The 14,446-nt window shown below is 41.4% G+C and overlaps 1 long non-coding RNA gene across 1 annotated transcript; it reads left to right on the top strand.

Moving 5' to 3' along the window:
• Positions 1–5,193: 5,193 nt before the first annotated feature.
• On the top strand, positions 5,194–14,056 carry LOC129025023 (uncharacterized). The gene is made up of 2 exons (XR_008497156.1): positions 5,194–5,310; positions 13,532–14,056. It is a non-coding gene; the product is annotated as an uncharacterized LOC129025023 (long non-coding RNA).
• The last annotated feature ends 390 nt before the right edge of the window (positions 14,057–14,446 follow it).

Below are 14,446 nucleotides of genomic sequence, written 5' to 3'. Positions count from 1 at the left end.
TTTGTAAATTTAGAGGGCAAGGATGTTCAGATACAGGAAGCACAGGAGTGAAAGGAGTCCAAAGTGATGAAATCGAAGACAGTGTATCAGCAGCGAGGGATTAAACGTCCAGTTTGTGTCTCTCCAGTTCCATTTTCTTCCCTTCCTTCTTCCCTGGTGTCCAAAGGTCCCTCTTTGCGGGCCTTCCCCCAATGTAGAATTTGAAATACCACAGTGTTCAGTGGATCTAAAGGTAAAATAACTCTTGGAATTTTTTTTTCCCTTAAACAGTTTTGAGTTCTCCAATAGTTATCTAGTGAGTGTGTCTGGGGAAGTTTTGGGTCGCACGGATGCGCTAATGACAAGACACATCCCACCGCTGGGTGGTTTTCACCAGTATGCGGGTTTAACTTACTTTTCTTCTTAGTTACACATTGTGAAGTTTAAACTTATATTTGTCCATTTGGCTAGAGACAGAAGCACAAAGGACACTGATGTAAAGTAGTTAATAAGGAGCATAAAAATGGTAACATCTGCAAATTCCTCTTAAAGCTGTCTGCATTGATCTACACACAGCCATGTCACCAGTATTTCCAAATTCAATGTGAAAAAGATTAAACGTATCCAATGTGGCTTATTACTTATTGGGAATTTAAAATGTAAAACTATACTCTCAATGTGTTAGTTGCAAAGTTTTAACAAATATCAGTATGAACTTTCTCCCGTATTTTGTCATTGAGAAACAAAAAAAGCAAAAATTATAAAAACAAAGCTGCCGATGTTTTAAGGGCAACATGCAAGATTTCTCTATATCAAGGAATAAAAAGGTATTTTAGTATATTTGACATAGTAATGTGTAATTGTATTGTGTTTTAACATATATTCAGTCTCCAATGATGAGACAATATATCATTTTAAAGCAAATTGGTCTGCAAAATATTCTTTTTTCTAAATTATGACTTTAATGGGAATAAAATGTCCTATGTCATTTATTTCTTGATACCAATAAGGCATATTTTATAGACAATAGTGTTTAAAATTATTAAACATGAATTCTAAGACAACATCTTAGTAACATTGACATAAAATTTTTAAACAAAATTTTACCAAAAACAGTGGAATTACTTGAAACAATTACTAAGAAGATCTAGGGGATTATACTATTACTATTAAAAGAGTTTAGAATAAAGAAGAAAAAGGCAAGGACCTTTGCTTGGTAAGATCCTCACCAAATGCCCCCTCTGTGATGTCCTGGTGCCACCCTTGGAGGTCTTTCTTTTGGTATGAAGATCTCTAAGGTCAGCTAGCACTCCACAGCCAGAAGCTGCTGATTGCCAGCAAATTTACAGCTGCTCCCTGGAGCTGACTTTCGGGACTTCTCAATGCTCCAGGAAGGGCTGAGCAGAAAGCCTGTTCTCCCCAGAGATTCCAGCAAGGATGTGAAGTGCACAGGGGGGCTCTGAGTCTCCGTTTGGCTGTGTAGGGAGCGTGTTTTGCAACCTGATGAGCCCAGAGGTGGAGCAAGGCCAGCAGGTTGCAAAATGAAATCAATAATGACGTTTTCTGTTGGTTAAAGATAATTACCAAAATGAGTAGGGTGACGTCTCTCAAAATGAATACAGTGACAGTGAAAAAACTGGGGAGATCTGAATGAAGTCTGCAGTTTAGTTAATCGTACTGAATTGATTTTAATTTATACGTTTTGACAAATGTACCATAGCAGTGTAAGACGTTCACATTACGGGAAGGTGGGTGGGGAGTATATGGGGATTCTCCGTATTACCCTTGTGCAAGTCTAAAAGTATTTTAAAACAAAAAGTACATATATATTTAATATATATGTGCAAATATTTCTTTTACGAGGAGTGCTAGAGGAGTTAGGCTGAGAGATTTTGATGCCACATGGAGGGAGTCTGCCTGCCGATCTCAAATACAGCGCCTGGCCTGATAAATATTTTGTGAGAGGGACCTTGAAGAATGCATCTCCTGTGCTGAGCGCACACAGTTCATTCTTTTGGAGCACTGTTCTGCCCTGCGGATCACTGCAAGTGCCCCGTGGCAGTCTGTTTGCACCTGGAGTTGCGGGGGCAGCACCCTGCCCCATCTCTTTTATGTCCTAATAATGCTGCCTTTCTGACCATCCATTGAATCGGGTCCCTACTGCATTTCACACTTGGATTAACTCAATCATGCAAATTGTGTCAAGCCTAAAAGAAATCAGGCTGTGGGCAAATAAGAAACGCTAATAAAATTGAAAATACGGCTCACAGCCGAGATGCTCCTTTAGGAGGCTACTGCTCTCACAGTCCTCAGGTTCCTGGGCTCTGGCAGAGTGGGAGTGGGCTGGGGTGGGGCGGGTAAGCAGGCTTGAGTTACAACATAAATAAAACCCACAGGGTCAATTAGATTCCCAAATGTGGATTCACCTCTTCACGTGGAATGAAATGGTTCCGACAAGATTAGCAGGACACGATAAACAAAGCATTCCTTGAAATATATTTGTTTCTCCTCACAAATATTTGCTGGAAAGCAAAGATTTCCAGCGGACTTTTAGTAGGTTTCCTAATATTCCTTCTTGCACTAACACACAGAGTTGTGGTGCCAAGCCTCTGCTCTGCTGGTTCCTCCACTTGGAAGCCCTGTGGTAGACATTTCTATCACACGTCCGGCTCTTTACTGTCTTCCGAGGTCCAGTTAAAACACAATCCCTTAATTCAGACAGCTTTCCTGACTGGTCTCAAGAGAAGCATTTTCTCCTGCTCTGAACCCTGTCCTGTTTTGCTGGTTTTTCACTTATGTCACCTAACATTTCCTGCCTTACATCAGACTCATTTGTGTACACTCAGCTCCTTGCTGCCTGGAATGTAGGCTTCCTGATGGAGAAGCCATGCTCTCTGGGTATCTCCCGCAAGTTCTGGTGTCATGATTTATACACATCATTGTGGGTGCTCAGAAGTTATTTCTAGAAGGATTTCCTTGGAGTTTAGTTCGTGGATGAAGAAGACCATAATGGGAGAGGCTATTAGAGCTTCTAACTTCTATCTCAGACTGGCTCCATGCTCAGATGATTTGGTCTCCATTTTTCATTGGTAGGGAACATTAGGCCATTAGGCAAAGGAAGGGACCCGCTATGTGTGCTATGTGTGTTTCTTTTTGTTTTCCTTTCTTTCTTTCTTTTTTTCTTTTTTTTTTTTTTGAGACAGTCTCGCTCTGTCGCCAAGCTGGAGTGCAGTGGCGCGATCTCGGCTCACTGCAACTTCCTCCTCCTGGTTTGAAGCGATTCTCCTGCCTCAGCCTCCTGAGTAGCTGGGACTACAGGCATGTGCCACCATGCCCAGCTAATTTTTGTATTTTTGATAGAGACAGGGTTTCACCATGTTGGCCAGGATGGTTTTGATCTCTTGACCTCGTGATTCACCTCGGCCTCCCAAAGTGCTGGGATTACAGGTGTGAGCTACTGCACCCAGCCAACCGTGTGTGTTTCTAAACAAAAAACCAAATTTGAAAAGAACCAGGAATACGCAAGGAGGGCCTGGACCCTGTTGGAAGCCCTCAGAGGCATGACTCCAGCTAATTCTTAGCTTCCAGGAGTGAACCCAAATGTGTAGCAGGTGCTTGGTTTGATTCCCCGCTTACTCCTGAATTCTCAATCCACTCAGCACTGGTCTCCCTTTAAGGGTTTCACCTACTTTACTTGAAAGCTATTGACCTAAGATTGCCTGTGCAGATAATTTCCTGTACCCACTAACATGGATTAAAGTTTATTGAGTGCAGAAACGACATTTAAAACTTCGCTGTATCATTCACAGCACCTAGCCCAGAATGGAGTCCAAAAGTATTAATTCAATCATTGCCCCAACCAGTGGGATAAGCTGAGCCGACAGGACCCTTCTCCAACCTCTCCTTGTCCCTCCCACATAATCCTGACAAGCAGATTAAGGATATTGTGTGGAGGATCACAACCTAGGGCAAACAACGCTGTCTCTGATGGTGGAGATGATGATAGTACTAATAGCAACCCCAAGAACAACATTTACAAGTGCTTCCACCTATGGGCCACGTACTGTGTTTAAGTGACTTATGTGCATTACCTCATTTAATCCTTAAGAAGTCCTCCGAGGTATGTGCTAAATGAGTGTCATGATGCACCTTTTACACACAAGAAACCTGAGGCTTTGGGATATTCAGAAATGTGGATCTGAGAGCCCAAGCCCTGAGTCAGCAGGAAAACCCGCATTTCTCCTGGTCCTGTAGTTTTGATCAGCTGTGCTGTTGCAGCCAGCACAGAGTGGAGGCTTTGAAACACACATCGTCTCACAAAGGACCATTGTTTCCAACAGAGGGATCGGAATAGCGCTGCTCCTGTCTTCTGGGTTGATGTAAACAGTCTGGGTAGACCAGTGTCTTATCTCCATCTCCAGCTGAGGAGGCCGGAGACAATTTGATAGAAGCTGCACTTCAATGACCACAGGCACACACGAAGAGTCTGCACAGGTTCACCCAAAGATCTATCTCCAAAAGCTGAGCTTTTCCTAGAACAGCCATAATATCTGGCTTTATTCCACATTTGTCTTTACCTTACTCCTTCTCCTAAAGAAAGCCCTATGACAAAAATTGGCAATAAAATTATTAACCATAATCATTTTTGTCTTAAACCAACTCACTTATGTTTAATGACCACTAAAGTAGGTGAGTTAAAAATAACCTCGCATTCTATTTCTCCTTCTAGGTGATTGGCGTCTCTCTCCATTCAAAATTAGAGAAAATACCAAAGCTCAGCAGTGATCTTCCTTCTAGAGGCTTGTTGGAACTCCAAACACATGCCCCTGACAGATACAACAGGGATTAATGAGCCATGACCAGAAGTTTGATTTTTCTGTCAAGTGCTCCCATCCGTCTTTAATAAACAGAAGAACAACATAAACTCCATTGCCTGCTTTCCACTGCTGAAACTGAGCTGGCTGTTCCTGGTACCGTGTGTGTTGAGCTGAGTTATGATTCTAAATGACTTGACAAACGCTTTTACAAGCCCCTTTGGTCTGCTACTCTGGTGACTGGCTTTGCTCCCCAAGTTCCATTTCTTTGCCTCTGTTCAACGTGGGCAGCTCAGTGCTTTGCCAGTGGAAACCGTCAAATGTAATATCACATTTACAACTAAATGACTTCAATTTAGTGTCACTGGTGCACTATCTGTGGTGTAAAACTGCCAAAATACCCACTGTTTTCCCTTTAAGCCATGCTGTGTGCTTTTTTGCGGAAGGCTGTCTCCTGCGAGGACCAGAAGTTGAGCCAAGGCACATGGAACTTAGAATAGCAGATGGTAAGAACCAGGTATGATCGCGGAGCAACGCCTGATGTCATGCTTCCTCTATTCTGATGAAGCTGTATTTTGTTTCAGGAAAATATCTGTCCTTAACAAAAATAATTGCTCCATCCATGTTCACTGAAAAAACTGTGTTGCTCAAAAAAAGAGAGGTTTATATTGCAAAAATTATTAAAAACAAGAGTCTATTTCTTTTCTCTTTTCTTTTCTTTTATCTTCTTGTTCTTGCAAAATAAACTAGGATTTATGTGGGACATTTCTTTCTTTATTCCCTGAGAGTGTTGCTGAAAAGACTGGCTGCCTTAAACCAAGCTGACCACAGGATGTCCCCAGTGTTCCATGAAAATTCCACTGAAAGGGCATTTACCTGGTAATGCAAAACTTGGTTCTTAAAGAAGAAAGGTCAGAGCACATAGATGTGGTCACATCTACAATTTCAAACAAAATCTGGTTTTGCAGAGGCAGCCTCAGTGTCATCAGATAAAAATCAAAGCAGATCTGAATGGCGGTTGTCCTTGAAGAAGAGTGTGCCACCTACAAGTAAAGCCACTAAACTTAACAGCCCAGAGCTGCTATTTAATTGCCCCTGAAGAGAAGTTACCCTTAGGTGGAGTTAATAACCAATACTAGACCTTTTTTTTCTTTCACTTTAATTTTCTTTGAAAGCTTCACACTCAAGCGACGTGGTGACCAATATCTAATGAAAATATGCTGCTCAAATACCTTCCTTGGGCTGACATATTTAGCAAATCCCAAAATGAGAGTCTGAAGAAGCCCAAAAGAGAAAATATTTGAAAGGATCATGAATATGCATCTAAACTTATTGAGTTAACACATTTTAAAATAGAAATTAGTTAAATATTTAACTCAATCTGCTCTGGCACAAGGGCAGGGGTGACATAGCCATGGTGCAAAAAAGCAGCTATGGACTAGGTATTTAACAGAAGATTCCCAGGGAAGGGAGTGGGAAAGGGCAAATCTATCTGTCACTGAGCTCATGGAGGTACGGTGTGGAACTGCATGTGTGAAACATTTCCTTCTGTCTTTTCATGGATTGATAGGTCACCGAGTTCAGTGCTAGGTCAAGTCACCCAAGGACCAAGGGAACTCGTCAGCCTCCTTTCTGGCCTGGATGATCCCAGGTTCAAGCAGATTTCTGTTGGTTTATGTTATCCAAGCTTCGTGAGTTGAGTCAACAAATATATTACGCTGATCAATTCCACTGGTGTTATAATAGCCCTCACCTCTGCTTGATTTAACTTGTCTACAGACTGTGAGTGTCTATTCTGTACTGGGGAACAGTCACAGAGCATGCAGCTTCATCTCAGTGAAAGTATTCAAGGGTCTGGATAGAGCCTGTTTCCCCATTTTTTTTCTTTTTAAATTAATTACATTTTATGTATAATTGACATAATAAGTGAACATATTTATGGGATACAGTGTGATGTTTCAATGCATGTATACATTGCATAAATGATTAAGTCAGGGTAATTACCATATTCATCACTTTAAACATTTATCATTTTTTTGTAGTGATAACATTAAAAATGTTCTCTTCTAGCCATCTTGAAATACACAAAACATTGCTATTTGCTATAGTCACCATACTATGTAATAGAACCCCGGAATTTATTCTTCCTTCCTAACTACAACTCTGTATCTATTGATCAACCTCTTTTGTTTCCCCTTACCCCTCCCCTCTCCAGGCTCTGATAACCACTATTCTACTCTCTATTTCTATTAAGGCATCTTTTTAAGATTCCACTTATGAGTGAGATCATGCAATATTTGTCTTTCTGTGCCTGGCTTATTTCACTTAATAATGTCCTCCAGGTTGATCCCTTTCATTTATATACCCGTGTATACAAATCTGAACTTCTGTTATTTTAAAACTCTTGATGGAAGCCGTGCTTCTACCGATGTGGAGGCTGTTATAAGCTGAATTGTATTTCACCAAATTCCCATGTTGAATTCCTAAACCCCAGTACTTTAGAATGTGATGATATTTGGGGATACGGTCTTTAACAAGCTAAGGTTAAAGCTTGTCATCCGGCTGGGCCCTAATTCAATGTGACTGGTGTCCTTATAAAAAGAGGAGATTAGGCCACAGACATGCACAGAGGGAAGACCATGTGAGGACATAGGGAGAAGGTGGCATCTACAAGCCAAGGAGAGGGGCCTCAGAGGAAATCAACCCTGCCCACACCTTGATCTCTGACTCGGAGCCTCCAAAATTGTGAGGAAATAAATCTCTGTTGTTTAAGCCACTCAGCCTGTGGCACTTTGTCATGGCAGCCCTAGCAAATGCATATAGAGGCAAAACATTTCAGTATGGTAATACTAGTTATGTATTATTAGTTACTAGCTCTTTGGTTAAACATAGCTCTCCTAGGCCAGGCGTGGTGGCTCACACCTGTAATCCCAACACTTTGGGAGGCCGAGGTGGGAGGATTACCTCAGGTCAGGAGTTCAAGACCATCTCTACTAAAAATACAAAAATTAGCCGGGTGTGGTGGTGCATGCCTGTAATCCCAGCTACTCAGGAGGCTGGGGCAGGAGAATTGCTTGAGCCTAGGAGACAGAGGTTGCAGTGAGCCAAGATCATGCCACTGCACTCCAGCCTGGCCAACAGAGTGAGACTCTGTCTCAAAAAACAAAAACAAAAACAAAACAAAACAAAAAACATAGCTCTCCTAACTCAATAATAATGGCTGACATCAATTTAGAACTTGGTAAATTCCATGTATTCTACCAAGAGATTTACATATATTTATTCACATAATCATCAAGGCAACCTTCTGAGGTTGAAATCCCCATTTTTCAGATGAGAAAACTGAGGTGAGGACCCCTGTCCCATCAGCCTATAGGGCCCACACTTGACAACTAGCACAAAATATTTCAAATCATGGGGAGGGAGGATCACAAAAAGGTAGAAAAAAAGTTGTGCCATTTTCTTCATATTCCTGTTTTATCTGCTAACTTCTGACACAGTATTTTTGCCTCTTGTAGGTAAATCTTGAATAGAATACACTTGCCCTACACATACGCTGATTACCCAAGAGTTAAGCTTGATTTCCACTGTTTAATCATGGGGCCACACCTTTTCCCTTTTTTAGGGCACATCTATATCCATGGGTGTATTCCAAATTATTTAATCTAATCTTCCAAATTACCTACTACCTACTGGCGCCAATTCCCTGTGGATTGTATGAAAAAGGCCAGGCTGGACAGGAGTGAGCAGGACACGGCGAGCATTGAGTGAGTGAGGCCAGTGACTGGGCATAACCCAGTTGGTGAATACATGATTCACATGGAATCAGAGATCTGTGGAGCTGGGCAGGCCTTATAAACCTTCTGGTTCATTTAATTCATGGTTCTATTTCAGCACTTATCATAGTCTGGACCGATTTAGAGTGGGCTGTGTGTGTGTGAGTCTTCCCTTCCCACCCCTGAAAAGGGGTTCCCTGCAGACACAGTGCAGGGAGAGAAGCATCGAGAACTCCTCCTTTAGCAGCGGTATACACTGACACCCAGGGGTGTGTTCTTGGGTTTGTAACTTGCCAGGATGTACAGCTAGTGCTGGACCAGCCCAGAGGCTGGCTTGGTTCATAATCCAACGCTGTTTCCATGACAACGCACTGCCTCCTAGAAATACCCAAATTTGTTTTTTTAAAAAGATACGCTGATAGATAATTATTCTCATCACAAAGGAATATGTTACTGTGAGGGAGGATTCACTGTCTAGGACTATGAGCTTTGTGAGAAAACAGGGGCATGAGCTTGAAACCAAACTTGAAATTGAAAAATAAAAAGCAGCAGCTAGACATTCACTACCTCAAAAATAGAGAAAAACATATTGACCTTCTGGTTTTGAAATTGTTTAATAACTGGAAACTAGTTTCAAACTTGAGTTTGGCATAGTTTTAAGAACTCAGTCAAGAGGAATACAAAATCCTATTTTAAAAATACAGCTGTTACAGTTTTAAGGCAACACCATCAATCTGCAGTGGAGGGAAACATACAAAGGAAATGTACTTTAAATGTTTTATAACTAATGTATGTATGAAGTAAAATATAAAGAAAATTCATATAGTTTTAACAATTGCAGAGTATTAAAAACATCCATTTTTAAGGATTATGGAAAATATTCAGGTCATTATTTGTTCAACTCAACCAGTTAATTATGTGAACGTCTATTTCAAAATACCCAACTGGAATCTCAGGGGATACGTGTGAATGTTCTATCCCATGACTCTTTATAATAATAAAAATAAGCAAAAAGTAAATACAATTTGGGTTTAAATAGCTTTCCTCTTTCCTTTGGACACTTGGGCCTTCGTTTTGTTTAATTAATCTGTTCATTTCTGGTGAGACCATCTCTTGGCAATGCTTTGGGATACTTAGGTTTCCTAGAGTACAGAAGAATAGTCCGGGTGGTTTCATATTGAATTGTGCGGTTGGAGGTGGGCCTGCTGCAGTCGTTCTGGACACATTCCCCCTCCTATCTTGTGTGTGATACGAGATTTGATAAGCTTTTAAGCAGCTTCTGCCTGTTTTCAGCATCTACAGTGCATCACTTTCCTGGCTGGACTCACCAGCTTAGAGAAAGCAAACGACCTAGAAAAACCACAAAGCACAGTACAGGTGCCCCACTGGATGGGGGCACACATTTTTGCAGTTATCTGCTGCTATGTTGGGTGTTAACTTCTGTAACTGAACATTTAAGCCTGGGAACTTGCTAGTTTTTCGCCCTCACATCGGGCATTCTCCAGCCCTTCCCCTGGAGGGTGAATTGTGCGGGTGGGATGGGGTGGAGGGAGAGGAGCGCGAAGGCAAGGATGACTGCCCACCTTGGATGCCTTTTCCAGCACGATGCTCTGACTAATGAGCAGAGGCCACTGCTGAAGAGCAAGGCTGGGTCTCCTTTTCCAGAGACTGAGCCCATTACCCTCTCGGCCCCACTAGCCTGCAGGCACCCAGCCTGCCTCCCAAATGGATGACTTCCGGCTCGCCACGCCGCTCCCAGTCCTGGTGCCAGTGGCCGTGAATAACCTTGCTTTTGTGTGTATTTATTTTATTTTGAATTTCTCCACCCTGGATCTTTCCACCTCCAAACCCCACCCCCTGCTTGCCGGCCCCATGTGGTGATGTTTCTTGAAATGTTAGATTCTTTCTTCCTCTATCCCCCCCTCCAGTTCTGGAAGCATTTTGTTTCTGTACTGCTTTGTGAAGCTGGTGCTGAGTCCAGATCCTTGGGGCTTTAAAGTTGAATTAATTATTAAACAGGAAGGGAGCAGTACTTTCAGCAGGCGCCAAGTAACTATACTTAAACTGCAACCTGGCACTGTTTTTCCCACCCTTGTGCTGTGGTTTGCTGAAGGCAACTGGAGATTTTTATTCTAGTTTTAATCAAGCATTTCTGTAAGTTTTCAGGCAGTTAAGATTTGGCAGCAAAGGGCTGGGAAGTCAGTCTTCATCACCTCCTGACCAGTTTGGCAAAAGAAAAAATTAAAACAAAATCAGAAGTACTTTCCCAGTTCATAAATCAATCTGAAATTGCCCACTGTCTACGGGTTGCTTTTCCTGAGGACAGGGTGGGCTTTTCTATCAAATATATGTATATTTTTTATTGATCAGTTTCCATTTGTAGAGAATGGTGCTTTTCAAATAAAACCATCAGAACACTGGCCTTAGTTGCTGTGTGATTGTTATAATCATTGCTTTAATTTAGGGGCTGTGTTGAAGATATGAAACCCTGTATTTAAAAATATACTCAGGGAGGGTGGGTGCAGTGGCTCATGCCCGTAGCCCCAGCACTTTTGGAGGCCAAGGCAGGAGGATCACTTGGGACCAGGCGTTTGAGTCCAGCCTAGCCAACGTAATGAGATCCCTATCTCTAAAATAATGAAAAATTAGCCGGGCGTGGTGGTACACCTGTAGTCCTAGCTACTCAGGAGGCTGAGGCGGGAGAATCACTTGAGCACAGGAGTTTGAGGCTGCAGTGAGCTAGGATATTGCCACAGGACTCCAGCCTGGGCAACAGCACAAGGCACTGTCTCTAAAAATAATAACAGTAATAATAAAGTAAAAATAAAAATACATTTGAAGACACACAGCAGAATTTCTTACTTTTCTGAGGCTAGGCTTTGATGCTAGAAATTCGCAACTCAATGGAGTTGGTGGGTCAGCTTAGCCCAGATACTGAATATAGGCATTATCGCAGAGCTGTATGAATGAGACAGTGGCTGTGTTCTAGAGAAACCTAAAGCCTTCCTAAAGGTATCAAACTAATACCCTTAAATGACAGCAAGACGCTTTCCGGAGGCTGCCCCTGCAGCGGGCTGGCCCTTTGATTTTCACCTGGCTCCTGGTGTTTGGTAGTGGGCCTTTCCCAGTCTTGGCTGACTGCTCTGCAGGAAGCTCGCTAGGAAATGCTCTGCTCAGCTCCATTAAGTCTCACCCTGTAGCTGAGCAGCGGTGCAGGCTGTCAGGGTGGGGAGGGAGGAAGAGCTATCTGGGTGCAGCTGGGTGCGTAGGCAGGAGTGTGAAGCAGCCTCAAGAGGAAAGAGAACAAAGATTTGGTTAAAAATTTAGATTCATGCGTATAAATTTGGAACAGGGCAAAAAAAAGTAAGCCCAATGCACACAACCCTCCCGCACCCCTCCCAGTTGGCTTGTGATGAAGTGTGCATGTGAGAACAGCTCAGAACCGAAACACCGTACAGTTATGTCACCCCTAAGAATGTGCTGGGAAACCTTGCAACAGATATATCCCTAGAACTTTTAAAACTGAGAGCTATTCTGTGAGCCTTCAGTCCAAATACTATTTTTTGGACTTATTTTCCGTTCAGGAATTTAAAAAAATGTATTCTTGCTGACAATTCTTAATTTTAAAAAATATTAAACATTTTAATCATACATATATGTCTTCACTGTGTAATTTCCATCAGTCAATAGATTTAATTATAATAAACAAATAAATGTACTTGCAATAAGCAAAAAACTGTGGTCCACTGGCTTATTGAAAAAGACTAGTTAGAAGAAACCAGATAAATTCACACTTCTAGGAATTTAAGCTCAAAATTTCAAGCATCTATATTTTTTTCTGAATTGTCACCTTTTCCAGGGACTGATCCTTTCTCAATAAATCATCCTCTGACCTTGGTGTTGAGATTGTCATGGGGCTTCCACTCTCAGGATGTCAAGTTTGGTCATTTTATTTAGGGTTCTATCATGGCCACATTGCACTTCTAACCACAGTGAATAATTTAAAACCCAAATTGAAAATGATATATTTCTCATCAACCAATATTTGGAAAATATATTTATTAAATGCACAACTTTTGTACAATTTCTATCTGTTCTTAATGTCCACTTTCTTTCCAGAAAACATATTCTGCACTGGTTTTAAAATCACATGATAAGATTTCTAATCTTTGAGCAAAAGTCCTCATCCTTTATATTTGGAAATGGGTTGATACTCTTATCCCTCACCCATGGAAAGTTTGCAATATAAAATTTTAAAAAATACTTTATTTAAAATAACCTTCCAGCAGCTGGCCTAGTCTTCTATGTTTAGATGTTAGAAAACACTTGAAAAGCACTTTCACTTAGTTAAAAAGGAAAACTAGTCAATAAAAATAATAACAACCTTTTAAACAAAAAAAGAATACAGAGAATACCAAACAGGCATGCATTGCGTTGTAAAAGACTTTTTTTCCCCCTAGTTAAGGATAACTCTAAAAATATTGTGTATACCCACCTATGGTTTCCTGAGGACTTTCCTCCCTGTCTGCTAAAAAGCAAAAGTTAGGAAATTATGTCTGATTTGTGTCAAATATGTTCCAAAGAATCATGAGGCTTTCCTTTCACTGTGAGGAATATTCATGTAGGAAGTCGTCCTCTGAGCAGTTGTCACCTTTTCTTACATGGTATTCCCAACTGCAATGCCAGGCAGTGGGGGCTTTGCCACCATGGGAGCGGCTCCAGTTCCTGGGTGAGCACAGGGCCTGCGCAGACGTCGGCCATCTCTGCAGGTGTATGGGCTGTGGCCCTAGGCAAGACTGTCTCTGCCTTCCCCAAAGGTCTCTGAGCCCTTCTGCGGCCCAGATGGTTCCAATTTGAGGCCTACATTCAGTGCTGGAGCTGTATTGAGTTTCTTCCCTGAAACCAACAAAACCTGCTTCAGCATTTTGCTTGGATTAAAATATTTGTCCCTTTTTTTCACAGGGCAGAAGGAGAACTCCTGAAGCCTCCGAAGGAAGGAAATCATTACAGGGCCCTACAGAAGTAGGTCATGTGCTACAGCTGCTCATAGTTTAAGAGGAAGAAACATGGGACCTCAAACCTGGAACACGACTCTTTGAAAATGCTTGTGAGCAACCCAAGAAAAACATCCTCCCGAGGCTTATCTAATAACCATGATCTCTAATCGTCTCAATGTGTGCTCATGTTTCCTTAGGAGTTTGCACCCACTTCTCAGAGCTAACGAGATGCCGAAACAGAACACAGAGAAAAGTAATGAAGGAGATTTAATAGTTTGTGTTAAAGCTAATATGGTCCATTAGGAGCTGTCATTTTTATAAACAATGAGGATACGTTACCCTCTTCTTTGGTGTAAAGTCATTCCATGCAGGACCTGTAAACATTCAGTAATCATCTGTAGAACACGCATGAACGACAATTAAAGCGCCACTTGAAAAGTCTGTTTTCCTCACATATTTGGTTTCTTGCTAAATAAACTTGTAAAGTTCATACATGTGTACGCATATGCTTACATTATAAAAAACAGTGTGCATTTCATTAAGAAAATCTACGAACAGATATCTTATAAGTGTTTTTGGTTCCCATTAGCTTGAGAAATATCAGAAGTGATTAGTTAAATGAGGAGCATAGGTTCTGTTTTTTAGTGCATACTATAATAATAAAACAACCACTCTTTTATGGTAGCTTAGCAAGACAAAATTACAGTTCACAATGTCATGAAAGGCATGATTACAACCTTTGAAAGTTACAATTAAAAAAGCTTCTATAAAACCTATCTGTTGCCAAAAAAGTACGTTCTACAGTGATTCAGATATATTTCTGAAATTTATTTTTTAATTGTGGCTGATACCAAGCAGAGGCAAGACTTGAGAACTTGCA

This window comes from Pongo pygmaeus, chromosome 12, assembly GCF_028885625.2.
Source record: "Pongo pygmaeus isolate AG05252 chromosome 12, NHGRI_mPonPyg2-v2.0_pri, whole genome shotgun sequence".
Lineage (NCBI taxonomy): Eukaryota > Metazoa > Chordata > Mammalia > Primates > Hominidae > Pongo > Pongo pygmaeus.
Note: the sequence above shows the minus strand (reverse complement) of the source record. Positions and strands in the feature narration are given on the sequence as shown.